The sequence below is a fragment of the Schistocerca gregaria genome, chromosome 6 (genome assembly GCF_023897955.1).
Source record: "Schistocerca gregaria isolate iqSchGreg1 chromosome 6, iqSchGreg1.2, whole genome shotgun sequence".
In the NCBI taxonomy this organism is placed as follows: domain Eukaryota; kingdom Metazoa; phylum Arthropoda; class Insecta; order Orthoptera; family Acrididae; genus Schistocerca; species Schistocerca gregaria.
Window position 1 is genome coordinate 24,224,855 of NC_064925.1, and position 14,493 is coordinate 24,239,347.

A 14,493-nucleotide genomic window follows, 5' to 3' on the forward strand; every position below is an offset into this window, starting at 1 on the left:
ACAACTGTCACAATCCGCACTTTCCTCCATGGGAGTAATGTGTGATACAGTCTACGCTTTGATCGTTCCCAGTAAGACCAGTAGTAGTTTCCGATGCACATCTGGAGGCTATCTGTATTCTGTGGACTATCAGAGTGTTGATGAAACACAGGAATTGCTTTGGGATTGAATACAACAGTCACCATGCGCACTTTCCTCCATGGGAGTAATGTTTCAAACAGTCTACGCTTTGATCGTTCCCTGGAAGACCAGTAGTAATTTCCGATGCACATCTGGTGGCATTCTGTAATCTGTGGACTATCAGAGTGTTGGTGAAACACAGAAATTGCATCGGGATTCAATACAACAGTCACCATGCGCACTTTCCTCCATGGGAGTAATGTCTCAGTCCGTCTACGCTTTGATCGTTCCCTGGAAGACCAGTAGTAGTTTCCGATGCATATCTGGAGGCATTCTGTAATCTGTGGACTATCAGAGTGTTGATGAAACACAGGAATTGCTTCGGGATTGAATACAACAGTCACCATGCGCACTTTCCTCCATGGGAGTAATGTTTCAAACAGTCTACGCTTTGATCGTTCCCTGGAAGACCAGTAGTAATTTCCGATGCACATCTGGTGGCATTCTGTAATCTGTGGACTATCAGAGTGTTGGTGAAACACAGAAATTGCATCGGGATACAATACAACAGTCACCATGCGCACTTTCCTCCATATGAGTAATGTCTCAAACAGTCTACGATTTGATCGTTCCCTGGAATACGAATAGTAGTTTCCGATGCACATCTGGAGGTATTCTGTAATATGTGGACTATCAGAGTGTTGATGAAACACAGGAATTGCTTCGGGATTGAATACAACAGTCACCATGCGAACTATCCTCCATGGGAGTAATGTTTCAAACAGTCTACGCTTTGATCGTTCCCTGGAAGACCAGTAGTAATTTCCGATGCACATCTGGTGGCATTCTGTAATCTGTGGACTATCAGAGTGTTGGTGAAACACAGAAATTGCATCGGGATTCAATACAACAGTCACCATGCGCACTTTCCTCCATGGGAGTAATGTCTCAAACAGTCTACGCTTTGATCGTTCCCTGGAATACGAATAGTAGTTTCCGATGCACATCTGGAGGTATTCTCTAATATGTGGACTATCAGAGTATTGATGAAACACAGAAATTCCATCGGGATTGAATACAACAGTCACCATGCGCACTTTCCTTCATGGGAGTAATTCTCAAACAGTCTACGCTTTGATCGTTCCCTGGAAGACCAGTAGTAGTTTCCGATGCACATCTGGTGGCATTCTGTAATCTGTGGACTAAGAGAGCGTTGATTAAACACAGAAATAGCATCGGGATTCAATACAACAGTCACCATGCGCACTTTCCTCCATGGGAGTAATGTCTCAGTCAGTCTACGCTTTGATCGTTCCCTGGAAGACCAGTGGTAGTTTCCGTTTCACATCTGGAGGCATTCTGTTATCTGTGGACTATCTGAGTGTTGATGAAACACAGAAATTGCATCGGGATTGAATACAACATTCACCATGCGCACTTTCCTCCACGGGAGTAATGTCTCAAACAGTCTATGCTTTGATCGTTCCCTGGAAGACCAGTAGTAGTTTCCGATGCACATCTGGAGGCATTCTGTAATCTGTGGACTATCAGAGTGTTGATGAAACACTGAAATTGAATCGGGATTGAATACAACCATCACCATCCGCACTTTCCTCCACGGGAGTAATGTCTCAAACAGTCTATGCTTTGATCGTTCCCTGGAAGACCAGTAGTAGTTTCCGATGCACATCTGGAGGCATTCTGTAATCTGAGGACTATCAGAGTGTTGATGAAACACAGAAATTGCATCAGGATTGAATACAACAGTCACCATGCGCACTTTCTTCCATGGGAGTAATGTCTCAGTCAGTCTACGCTTTGATCGTTCCCTGGAAGACCAGTGGTAGTTTCCGTTTCACATCTGAAGGCATTCTGTAATCTGTGGACTGTCTGAGTGTTGATGAAACACAGAAATTGCATCGGGATTGAATACAACATTCACCATGCGCACTTTCCTCCACGGGAGTAATGTCTCAAACAGTCTATTCTTTGATCGTTCCCTGGAAGACCAGTAGTAGTTTCCGATGCACATCTGGAGGCATTCTGTAATCTGTGGACTATCAGATTGTTGATGAAACACTGAAATTGAATCGGGATTGAATAAAACCATCACCATCCGCACTTTCCTCCATGCGAGTAATGTCTGAAACAGTCTACGCTTTGATCGTTCCCTGGAAGACCAGTAGTAGTTTCCGGTGCACATCGGAAGGCATTCTGTAATCTGTGGACTATCAGAGTGTTGGTGAAACACAGAAATAGCATTTGGATTGAATACAACAGTCACCATGCGCACTTTCCTCCATGGGAGTAATGTCTCAAACAGTCTACACTTTGATCGTTCCCTGGAAGACCAGTGGTAGTTTCCGATGCACATCTGGAGGCATTCTGTAATCTGTGGACCTTCAAAGTGTTGATGAAACACAGAAATTGCATCGGGAGTGAATGCAACTGTCGCAATCCACAGTTTCCTCCATTGGAGTAATGTCTGGTACAGTCTACGATTTGATCGTTCCCAGGAAGACCATTAGTAGTTTCCGATGCACTTCTGGACACAATCTGTATTCTGTGGACTATCAGAGTGTTGTTGAAACACAGAACTTGCATCGGGATTGCATTCAACAGTCACCATCCGCAATTTCCTCCATATGAGTAACGTCTGAAACAGTATACGATTTGATTGTTCCCTGGAAGAGCAGTAGTAGTTTCCGATGCACTTCTGGTGGCATTCTGTAATCTGTGGACTATCAGAGTGTGAATGAAACACTGAAATAGCATCGGGATTGAATACAACAGTCACCATGCGCACTTTCCTCCATGGGAGTAATGTCACAAACAGTCTACGCTTTGATCGTTCCCTGGAAGACCAGTAGTAGTCTCCGACGCACATCTGGTGACATTCTGAAATCTGTGGACTAACAGGGTGATGATGAAACACAGAAATTGCATCGGGATTGAATACAACAGTCACCATCCGCACTTTTATCAATGGGAGTAATATCTGAAACAGTCTACGCTTTGATCGTTCCCTGGAATACCAGTAGTAGTTTCCGATGCACATCTGGAGGCATTCTGTAATCTGTGGACGTTCAAAGTGTTGATGAAACACAGAAATTGCATCGGGAGTGAATACAACAGTCACAATCCGCACTTTCCTCCATGGGAGTAATGACTGATACAGTCTATTCTTTGATCGTTCCCAGGAAGACCAGTAGTAGTTTCCGATGCACATCTGGAGACAATCTGTAATCTGTGGACTATCAGAGTGTTGATAAAACACAGCAATTGCATCGGGATTGAATACAACAGTCACCATCAGCACTTTCCTCCATGGGAGTAACGTTTGAAACAGTCTACGCTTTGATCGTTCCCTGGAAGACCAGTAGTAGTTTCCGATGCACATCTGGAGGCATTCTGTAATCTGTGGACTGTCAGAGTGTTGATGAAACACAGAAATTGCATCGGGTTTGATAACAACAGTCACCATGCGAACTTTCCTCCACGGCAGTAATGTCTCAAAAAGTCTACGCTTTGATCGTTCCCTGGAAGACCAGTAGTAGTTTCCGATTCACATCTGGAGGCATTCTGTAATCTGTGGACTATCTGAGTGTTGATGAAACACAGAAATTGCATTGGGATTGAATACAACAGTCACCTTGCGCATTTTCCTTCTCGGGAGTAATGTCTCAAACAGTCTATGCTTTGATCGTTCCCAGGAAGACCAGTAGTAGTTTCCGATGCACATTTGGAGGCATTCTGTAATCTGTGGACTATCAGAGTGTTGATGAAACGCAGAAATTGCACCGGGAGTGAATACAACAGTCACAATCCGCACTTTCCTCCATGGGAGTAATGTGTGATACAGTCTACGCTTTGATCGTTCCCAGGAAGACCAGTATTGGTTTCCGATGCACATCTGGAGGCTATCTGTAATCCGTGGACTATCAGAGTGTAGATGAAACACAGAAATTCCGTCGGGTTTGAATACAACAGTCACCATGCGCACTTTCCTCCATGAGAGTAAAGTCTCAAACAGTCTACGCTTTGATCGTTAGCTCGAAGACCAGTAGTAGTTTCCGATGCCTATCTGGTGGCATTCTGTAATCTATGGACTATCAGAGTGTTGATGAAACACAGAAATTGCATCGGGATTGATAACAACAGTCACCATGCGCACTTTCCCTTATGGGAGTAATGTCTCAAACATTCTACGCTTTGATCGTTCCCTGTTAGACCAGTAGTAGTTTCCGATGCACATCTGGAGGCATTCTGTAATCTGTGGACTATCAGAGTGTTGATGAAACACAGGAATTGCTTCGGGATTGAATACAACAGTCACCATGCGCACTTTCCTCCATGGGAGTAATGTTTCAAACAGTCTACGCTTTGATCGTTCCCTGGAATACGAATAGTAGTTTCCGATGCACATCTGGAGGTATTCTGTAATATGTGGACTATCAGAGTATTGATGAAACACAGAAATTCCATCGGGATTGAATACAACAGTCCCCATGCGCACTTTCCTCCATGGGAGTAATGTCTCAAACAGTCTACGCTTTGATCGTTCCCTGGAAGACCAGGAGTAATTTCCGATGCACATCTGGATGCATTCTGTAATCTATGGACTATCAGAGTGTTGATGAAACACAGAAATTGCATCGGGATTGAATACAACAGTCACCATGCGCACTTTCCTCCATGGGAGTAATGTGTCAAACAGTCTACGCTTTGATCGTTCCCTCGAAGACCAGTAGTAGTTTCTGATGCACATCTGAGGCATTCCGTAATCTATGGACTATCAGAGTTTTGATGAAACACAGAAATTCCATCGGGATTGAATACAACAGTCACCATCCGCCCTTTTCTCCATGGGAGTAATATCTGAAATAGTCTATGCTTTGATCGTTACCTGGAATACCAGTAGTAGTTTCCGATGCACATCTGGAGGCATTCTGTAATCTGTGAACCTTCAAAGTGTTGATGAAACACAGAAATTGCATCGGGAGTGAATACAACAGTCACAAACCGCACCTTCCTCCATGGGAGTAATGTCTGATACAGTCTACGCTTTAATCGCTCTCAGGAGGACCAGTAGTAGTTTCCGAAGCACATCTGGAGAAAATCTGTAAACTGTGACTATCAGAGTGTTGATGAAACACAGAAGTTGCATCGGGATTGAATACAACAGTCACCATAAGCACTTTCCTCCATGGGAGTAACGTCTGAAACAGTCTACGCTTTGATCGTTCCCTGGAAAGCCAGTAGTAGTTTCCGATGCACATCTGGTGGCATTCTGTAATCTGTGGACTGTCAGAGTGTTGATGAAACACAGAAATTGCATCGGGTTTGATAACAACAGTCACCATCCGCACTTTTCTCCATGGGAGTAATATCTGAAACAGTCTACGCTTTGATCGTTCCCTGGAATACCAGTAGTAGTTTCAAATGCACATCTGGAGGCATTCTGTAATCTGTGGACCTTCAAAGTGTTGATGAAACGCAGAAATTGCATCGGGAGTGAATACAACTGTCACAATCCGCACTTTCCTCCATGGGAGTAATGTGTGATACAGTCTACGCTTTGATCGTTCCCAGTAAGACCAGTAGTAGTTTCCGATGCACATCTGGAGGCTATCTGTATTCTGTGGACTATCAGAGTGTTGATGAAACACAGGAATTGCTTTGGGATTGAATACAACAGTCACCATGCGCACTTTCCTCCATGGGAGTAATGTTTCAAACAGTCTACGCTTTGATCGTTCCCTGGAAGACCAGTAGTAATTTCCGATGCACATCTGGTGGCATTCTGTAATCTGTGGACTATCAGAGTGTTGGTGAAACACAGAAATTGCATCGGGATTCAATACAACAGTCACCATGCGCACTTTCCTCCATGGGAGTAATGTCTCAGTCCGTCTACGCTTTGATCGTTCCCTGGAATACGAATAGTAGTTTCCGATGCACATCTGGAGGTATTCTGTAATATGTGGACTATCAGAGTGTTGATGAAACACAGGAATTGCTTCGGGATTGAATACAACAGTCACCATGCGAACTATCCTCCATGGGAGTAATGTTTCAAACAGTCTACGCTTTGATCGTTCCCTGGAAGACCAGTAGTAATTTCCGATGCACATCTGGTGGCATTCTGTAATCTGTGGACTATCAGAGTGTTGGTGAAACACAGAAATTGCATCGGGATTCAATACAACAGTCACCATGCGCACTTTCCTCCATGGGAGTAATGTCTCAAACAGTCTACGCTTTGATCGTTCCCTGGAATACGAATAGTAGTTTCCGATGCACATCTGGAGGTATTCTCTAATATGTGGACTATCAGAGTATTGATGAAACACAGAAATTCCATCGGGATTGAATACAACAGTCACCATGCGCACTTTCCTTCATGGGAGTAATTCTCAAACAGTCTACGCTTTGATCGTTCCCTGGAAGACCAGTAGTAGTTTCCGATGCACATCTGGTGGCATTCTGTAATCTGTGGACTAAGAGAGCGTTGATTAAACACAGAAATAGCATCGGGATTCAATACAACAGTCACCATGCGCACTTTCCTCCATGGGAGTAATGTCTCAGTCAGTCTACGCTTTGATCGTTCCCTGGAAACCAGTGGTAGTTTCCGTTTCACATCTGGAGGCATTCTGTTATCTGTGGACTATCTGAGTGTTGATGAAACACAGAAATTGCATCGGGATTGAATACAACATTCACCATGCGCACTTTCCTCCACGGGAGTAATGTCTCAAACAGTCTATGCTTTGATCGTTCCCTGGAAGACCAGTAGTAGTTTCCGATGCACATCTGGAGGCATTCTGTAATCTGTGGACTATCAGAGTGTTGATGAAACACTGAAATTGAATCGGGATTGAATACAACCATCACCATCCGCACTTTCCTCCACGGGAGTAATGTCTCAAACAGTCTATGCTTTGATCGTTCCCTGGAAGACCAGTAGTAGTTTCCGATGCACATCTGGAGGCATTCTGTAATCTGAGGACTATCAGAGTGTTGATGAAACACAGAAATTGCATCAGGATTGAATACAACAGTCACCATGCGCACTTTCTTCCATGGGAGTAATGTCTCTAAGGGTCTACGCTTTGATCGTTCCCTGGAAGACCAATAGTAGTTTCCGACGCACGTCTGGTGGCATTCTGTAATCTGTGGACTATAAGAGTGTTGGTGAAACACAGAAATAGCATGTGGATTGAATACATCAGTCACCATGCGCACTTTCCTCCATGGGAGTAATGTCTCAAACTGTCTACACTTTGATCGTTCCCTGGAAGACCAGTGGTAGTTTCCGATGCACATCTGGAGGCATTCTGTAATCTGTGGACCTTCAAAGTGTTGATGAAACACAGAAATTGCATCGGGAGTGAATGCAACTGTCGCAATCCACAGTTTCCTCCATGGGAGTAATGTCTGGTACAGTCTACGATTTGATCGTTCCCAGGAAGACTAGTAGTAGTTTCCGATGCACTTCTGGAGACAATCTGTATTCTGTGGACTATCAGAGTGTTGTTGAAACACAGAACTTGCATCGGGATTGAATTCAACAGTCACCATCCGCAATTTCCATCACGGGAGTAACGTCTGAAACAGTCTACGCTTTGATTCTTCCCTGGAAGAGCAGTAGTAGTTTCCGATCCACATCTGGTGGCATTCTGAAATTTGTGGACTGTCAGAGTGTCAGAGTCAGAAACACAGAAATTGCATCGGGAGTGAATGCAACTGTCGCAATCCACAGTTTGGTCCATGGGAGTTATGTCTGGTACAGTCTACGCTTTGATCGTTCCCAGGAAGACCATTAGTAGTTTCCGATGCACTTCTGGACACAATCTGTATTCTGTGGACTATCAGAGTGTTGTTGAAACACAGAACTTGCATCGGAATTGAATTCAACAGTCACCATCCGCAATTTCCTCCATATGAGTAACGTCTGAAACAGTATACGATTTGATTGTTCCCTGGAAGAGCAGTAGTAGTTTCCGATGCACTTCTGGTGGCATTCTGTAATCTGTGGACTATCAGAGTGTGAATGAAACACTGAAATAGCATCGGGATTGAATACGACAGTCACCATGCGCACTTTCCTCCATGGGAGTAATGTCACAAACAGTCTACGCTTTGATCGTTCCCTGGAAGACCAGTAGTAGTCTCCGACGCACATCTGGTGGCATTCTGAAATCTGTGGACTAACAGGGTGATGATGAAACACAGATATTGCATCGGGATTGAATACAACAGTCACCATCCGCACTTTTATCCATGGGAGTAATATCTGAAACAGTCTACGCTTTGATCGTTCCCTGGAATACCAGTAGTAGTTTCCGATGCACATCTGGTGGCATTCTGTAATCTGTGGACGTTCAAAGTGTTGATGAAACACAGAAATTGCATCGGGAGTGAATACAATAGTCACAATCCGCACTTTCCTCCATGGGAGTAATGTCTGATACAGTCTATTCTTTGATCGTTCCCAGGAAGACCAGTAGTAGTTTCCGATGCACTTCTGGAGACAATCTGTAATCTGTGGACTATCAGAGTGTTGATAAAACACAGAAATTGCATCGGGATTGAATACAACAGTCACCATCAGCACTTTCCTCCATGGGAGTAACGTCTGAAACAGTCTACGCTTTGATCGTTCCCTGGAAGACCAGTAGTAGTTTCCGATGCACATCTGGTGGCATTCTGTAATCTGTGGACTGTCAGAGTGTTGATGAAACACAGAAATTGCATCGGGTTCGATAACAACAGTCACCATGCGAACTTTCCTCCACGGCAGTAATGTCTCAAACAGTCTACGCTTTGATCGTTCCCTGGAAGACCAGTAGTAGTTTCCGATTCACATCTGGAGGCATTCTGTAATCTGTGGACTATCTGAGTGTTGATGAAACACAGATATTGCATTGGGATTGAATACAACAGTCACCTTGCGCATTTTCCTCCACGGGAGTAATGTCTCAAAAAGTCTATGCTTTGATCGTTCCCTGGAAGACCAGTAGTAGTTTCCGATGCACATTTGGAGGCATTCTGTAATCTGTGGACTATCAGAGTGTTGATGAAACTCTGAAATTGAATCGGGATTGAATACAACCGTCACCATCCGCACTTTCCTCCATGGGAGTAATGTCTGAAACAGTCTACGCTTTGATCTTTCCCTGGAAGACCATTAGTAGTTTCCGGTGCACATCGGATGGCATTCTGTAATCTGTGGACTATCAGAGTGTTGGTGAAACACAGAAATAGCATTTGGATTGAATACAACAGTCACCATGCGCACTTTCCTCCATGAGAGTAATGTTTCAAACAGTCTACGCTTTGATCGTTCCCTGGAAGACTAGTAGTAATTTCCGATGCACATCTGGTGGCATTCTGTAATCTGTGAACTATCAGAGTGTTGGTGAAACACAGAAATTGCATCGGGATTCAATACAACAGTCACCTTGCTCACTTTCCTCCATGGGAGTAATGTCTCAAACAGTCTACGCTTTGATCGTTTCCTGGAATACGAATAGTAGTTTCCGATGCACATCTGGAGGTATTCTGTAATATGTGGACTATCAGAGTATTGATGAAACACAGAAATTGCTTCGGGATTGAATACAACAGTCACCATGCGCACTTTCCTCCATGGGAGTAATTCTCAAACAGTCTACGCTTTGATCCTTCCCTGGAAGACCAGTAGTAGTTTCCGATGCACATCTGGTGGCATTCTGAAATCTGTGGACTAACAGGGTGTTGATGAAACACAGAAATTGCATCGGGATTGAATACAACAGTCACCATCCGCACTTTTCTCCATGGGAGTAATATGTGAAACAGTCTACGCTTTGATCGTTCCCAGGAAGACCAGTAGTAGTTTCCGATGCACATCTGGAGGCTATCTGTATTCTGTGGACTATCAGAGTGTAGATGAAACACAGAAATTCCGCCGGGTTTGAATACAACAGTCACCATGCGCACTTTCCTTCATGAGAGTAAAGTCTCAAACAGTCTACGCTTTGATCGTTAGATGGAAGACCAGTAGTAGTTTCCGATGCCTATCTGGTGTCATTCTGTAATCTATGGACAATCAGAGTGTTGATGAAACACAGAAATCGCATCAGGATTGATAACAACAGACACCATGCGCACTTTCCCTTATGGGAGTAATGTCTCAAACATTCTACGCTTTGATCGTTCCCTGTTAGACCAGTAGTAGTTTCCGATGCATATCTGGAGGCATTCTGTAATCTGTGGACTATCAGAGTGTTGATGAAACACAGGAATTGCTTCGGGATTGAATACAAGAGTCACCATGCGCACTTTCCTCCATGAGAGTAATGTTTCAAACAGTCTACGCTTTGATCGTTCCCTGGAAGACTAGTAGTAATTTCCGATGACATCTGGTGGCATTCTGTAATCTGTGAACTATCAGAGTGTTGGTGAAACACAGAAATTGCATCGGGATTCAATACAACAGTCACCTTGCGCACTTTCCTCCATGGGAGTAATGTCTCAAACAGTCTACGCTTTGATCGTTCCCTGGAATACGAATAGTAGTTTCCGATGCACATCTGGAGGTATTCTGTAATATGTGGACAATCAGAGTATTGATGAAACACAGAAATTGCTTCGGGATTGAATACAACAGCCACCATGCGCACTTTCCTCCATGGGAGTAATTCTCAAACAGTCTACGCTTTGATCGTTCCCTGGAAGACCAGTAGTAGTTTCCGATGCACATCTGGTGGCATTCTGTAATCGGTGGACTATCAGAGTGTTGATGAAACACAGGAATTGCTTCGGGATTGAATACAAGAGTCACCATGCGCACTTTCCTCCATGAGATTGATAACAACAGTCACCATGCGCACTTTCCCTTATGGGAGTAATGTCTCAAACATTCTACGCTTTGATCGTTCCCTGTTAGACCATTAGTAGTTTCCGATGCACTTCTGGACACAATCTGTATTCTGTGGACTATCAGAGTGTTGTTGAAACAGAGAACTTGCATCGGGATTGATTTCAACAGTCACCATCCGCAATTTCCTCCATATGAGTAACGTCTGAAACAGTATACGCTTTGATTGTTCCCTGGAAGAGCAGTAGTAGTTTCCGATGCACTTCTGGTGGCATTCTGTAATCTGTGGACTATCTGAGTGTTGATGAAACACAGAATTTGCATTGGGATTGAATACAACAGTCACCTTGCGCACTTTCTTCCATGGGGGTAATGTCTCTAAGGGTCTACGCTTTGATCGTTCCCTGGAAGACCAATAGTAGTTTCCGATGCACGTCTGGTGGCATTCTGTAATCTGTGGACTATAAGAGTTTTGATGAAACACAGAAATTGCATCGGGATTGAATACAACAGTCACAATGCGCTCTTTCCTCCACGGAAGTAATGTCTCAATCCGTCTACGCTTTGATCGTTCCCTGGAATACCAGTAGTAGTTTCCGATGCACATCTGGTGGCATTCTGTAATCTGTGGACTGTCAGAGTGTTGATGAAACACAGATATTGCATCGGGTTTGATAACAACAGTCACCATGCGAACTTTCCTCCACGGCAGTAATGTCTCAAACAGTCTACGCTTTGATCGTTCCCTGGAGGACCAGTAGTAGTTTCCGATTCACATCTGGAGGCATTCTGTAATCTGTGGACTATCTGAGTGTTGATGAAACACAGAATTTGCATTGGGATTGAATACAACAGTCACCTTGCGCATTTCCCTCCACGGGAGTAATGTCTCAAACAGTCTATGCCTTCATCGTTCCCTGGAAGACCAGTAGTAGTTTCCGATCCACATTTGGAGGCATTCTGTAATCTGTGGACTATCAGAGTGTTGATGAAACACTGAAATTGAATCCGGATTGAATACAACCGTCACCATCCTCACTTTCCTCCATGGGAGTAATGTCTGAAACAGTCTACGCTTTGATCTTACCCTGGAAGACCATTAGTAGTTTCCGGTGCACATCGGATGGCTTTCTGTAATCTGTGGACTATCAGAGTGTTGGTGAAACACAGAAATAGCATTTGGATTGAATACAACAGTCACCATGCGCACTTTCCTCCATGGAAGTAATGTCTCAAACAGTCTACGCTTTGATCGTTCCCTGGAAGACCAGTGGTAGTTTCCGACGCACATCTGGAGGCATTCTGTAATCTGTGGACTATGAGAGTGTTGATGAAACACAGAAATTGCATCAGGATTGAATACAACATTCACCATTGGCACTTTATTCCATGGGGGTAATGTCTCTAAGGGTCTACGCTTTGATCGTTCCCTGGAAGACCAATAGTAGTTTCCGATGCACGTCTGGTGGCATTCTGTAATCTGTGGACTATAAGGGTGTTGATGAAACACAGAAATTGCATCGGGATTGAATACAACAGTCACAATGCGCTCTTTACTCCACGGAAGTAATGCCTCAATCAGTCTACGCTTTGATCGTTCCCTGGAAGACCAGTAGTAGTTTCCGATGCACATCTGGTGGCATTCTGTAATCTGTGGACTATCAGAGTGTTGATGAAACACAGAAATTGCATCGGGATTGAATACAAGAGTCACAATCCGCACATTTCTAAATGGGAATTATGTCTAAAACAGTCTACGCTTTGATCGTTAGATGGAAGACCAGTAGTAGTTTCCGATGCCTATCTGGTGGCATTCTGTAATCTATGGACTATCAGAGTGTTGATGAAACACAGAAATTGCATCGGGATTGATAACAACAGTCACCATGCGCACTTTCCCTTATGGGAGTAATGTCTCAAACATTCTACGCTTTGATCGTTCCCTGTTAGACCAGTAGTAGTTTCCGATGCATATCTGGAGGCATTCTGTAATCTGTGGACTATCAGAGTGTTGATGAAACACAGGAATTACTTCGGGATTTAATACAACAGTCACCATGCGCACTTTAGTCTATGGGAGTAATGTTTCAAACAGTCTACGCTTTGATCGTTCCCAGGAAGACCAGTAGTAATTTCCGATGCACATCTGGTGGCATTCTGTAATCTGTGCACTATCAGAGTGTTGGTGAAACACAGAAATTGCATCGGGATTCAAGACAACAGTCACCATGCGCACTTTCCTCCATGGGAGTAATGTCTCAAACAGTCTACGCTTTGATCGTTCCCTGGAATACGAATAGTAGTTTCCGATGCACATCTGGAGGTATTCTGTAATATGTGGACTATCAGAGTATTGATGAAACACAGAAATTCCATCGGGATTGAATACAACAGTCACCATGCGCACTTTCCTCCATGGGAGTAATTCTCAAACAGTCTACGCTTTGATCGTTCCCTGGAAGACCAGTAGTAGTTTCCGATGCACATCTGGTGGCATTCTGTAATTTGTGGACTAACAGAGCGTTGATTAAACACAGAAATAGCATCGGGATTCAATACAACAGTCACCATGCGCACTTTCCTCCATGGGAGTAATGTCTCAGTCAGTCTACGCTTTGATCGTTCCCTGGAAGACCAGTGGTATTTTCCGTTTCACATCTGGGGGCATTCTGTAATCTGTGGACTATCGGAGTGTTGATGAAACACAGAAATTGCATCGGGATTGAATACAACATTCACCATGCGCACTTTCCTCCACGGGAGTAATGTCTCAAACAGTCTATGCTTTGATCGTTCCCTGGAAGACCAGTAGTAGTTTCCGAATCACATCTGGAGGCATTCTGTAATCTGTGGACTATCAGAGTGTTGATGAAACACTGAAATTGAATCGGGATTGAATACAACCATCACCAAGCGCACTTTCCTCCATGGGAGTAATGTCTGAAACAGTCTACGCTTTGATCGTTCCCTGGAAGACCAGTAGTAGATTCCGGTGCACATCGGAAGGCATTCTGCAATCTGTCGACTATCAGAGTGTTGGTGAAACACAGAAATAGCATTTGGATTGAATAAAACAGTCACCATGCGCACTTTCCTCCATGGGAGTAATGTCTCAAACAGTCTACGCTTTGATCGTTCCCAGGAAGACCAGTGGTAGTTTCCGATGCACATCTGGAGGCATTCTGTAATCTGAGGACTATCAGAGTGTTGATGAAACACAGAAATTGCATCAGGATTGAATACAACAGTCACCATGCGCACTTTCTTCATTGGGAGTAATGTCTCTAAGGGTCTACGCTTTGATCGTTCCCTGGAAGACCAATAGTAGTTTCCGACGCACGTCTGGTGGCATTCTGTAATCCGTGGACTATAAGAGTGTTGGTGAAACACAGAAATAGCATTTGGATTGAATACAACAGTCACCATGCGCACTTTCCTCCATGGGAGTAATGTCTCAAACAGTCTACGCTTTGATCGTTCCCTGGAAGACCAGTAGTAGTTTCCGA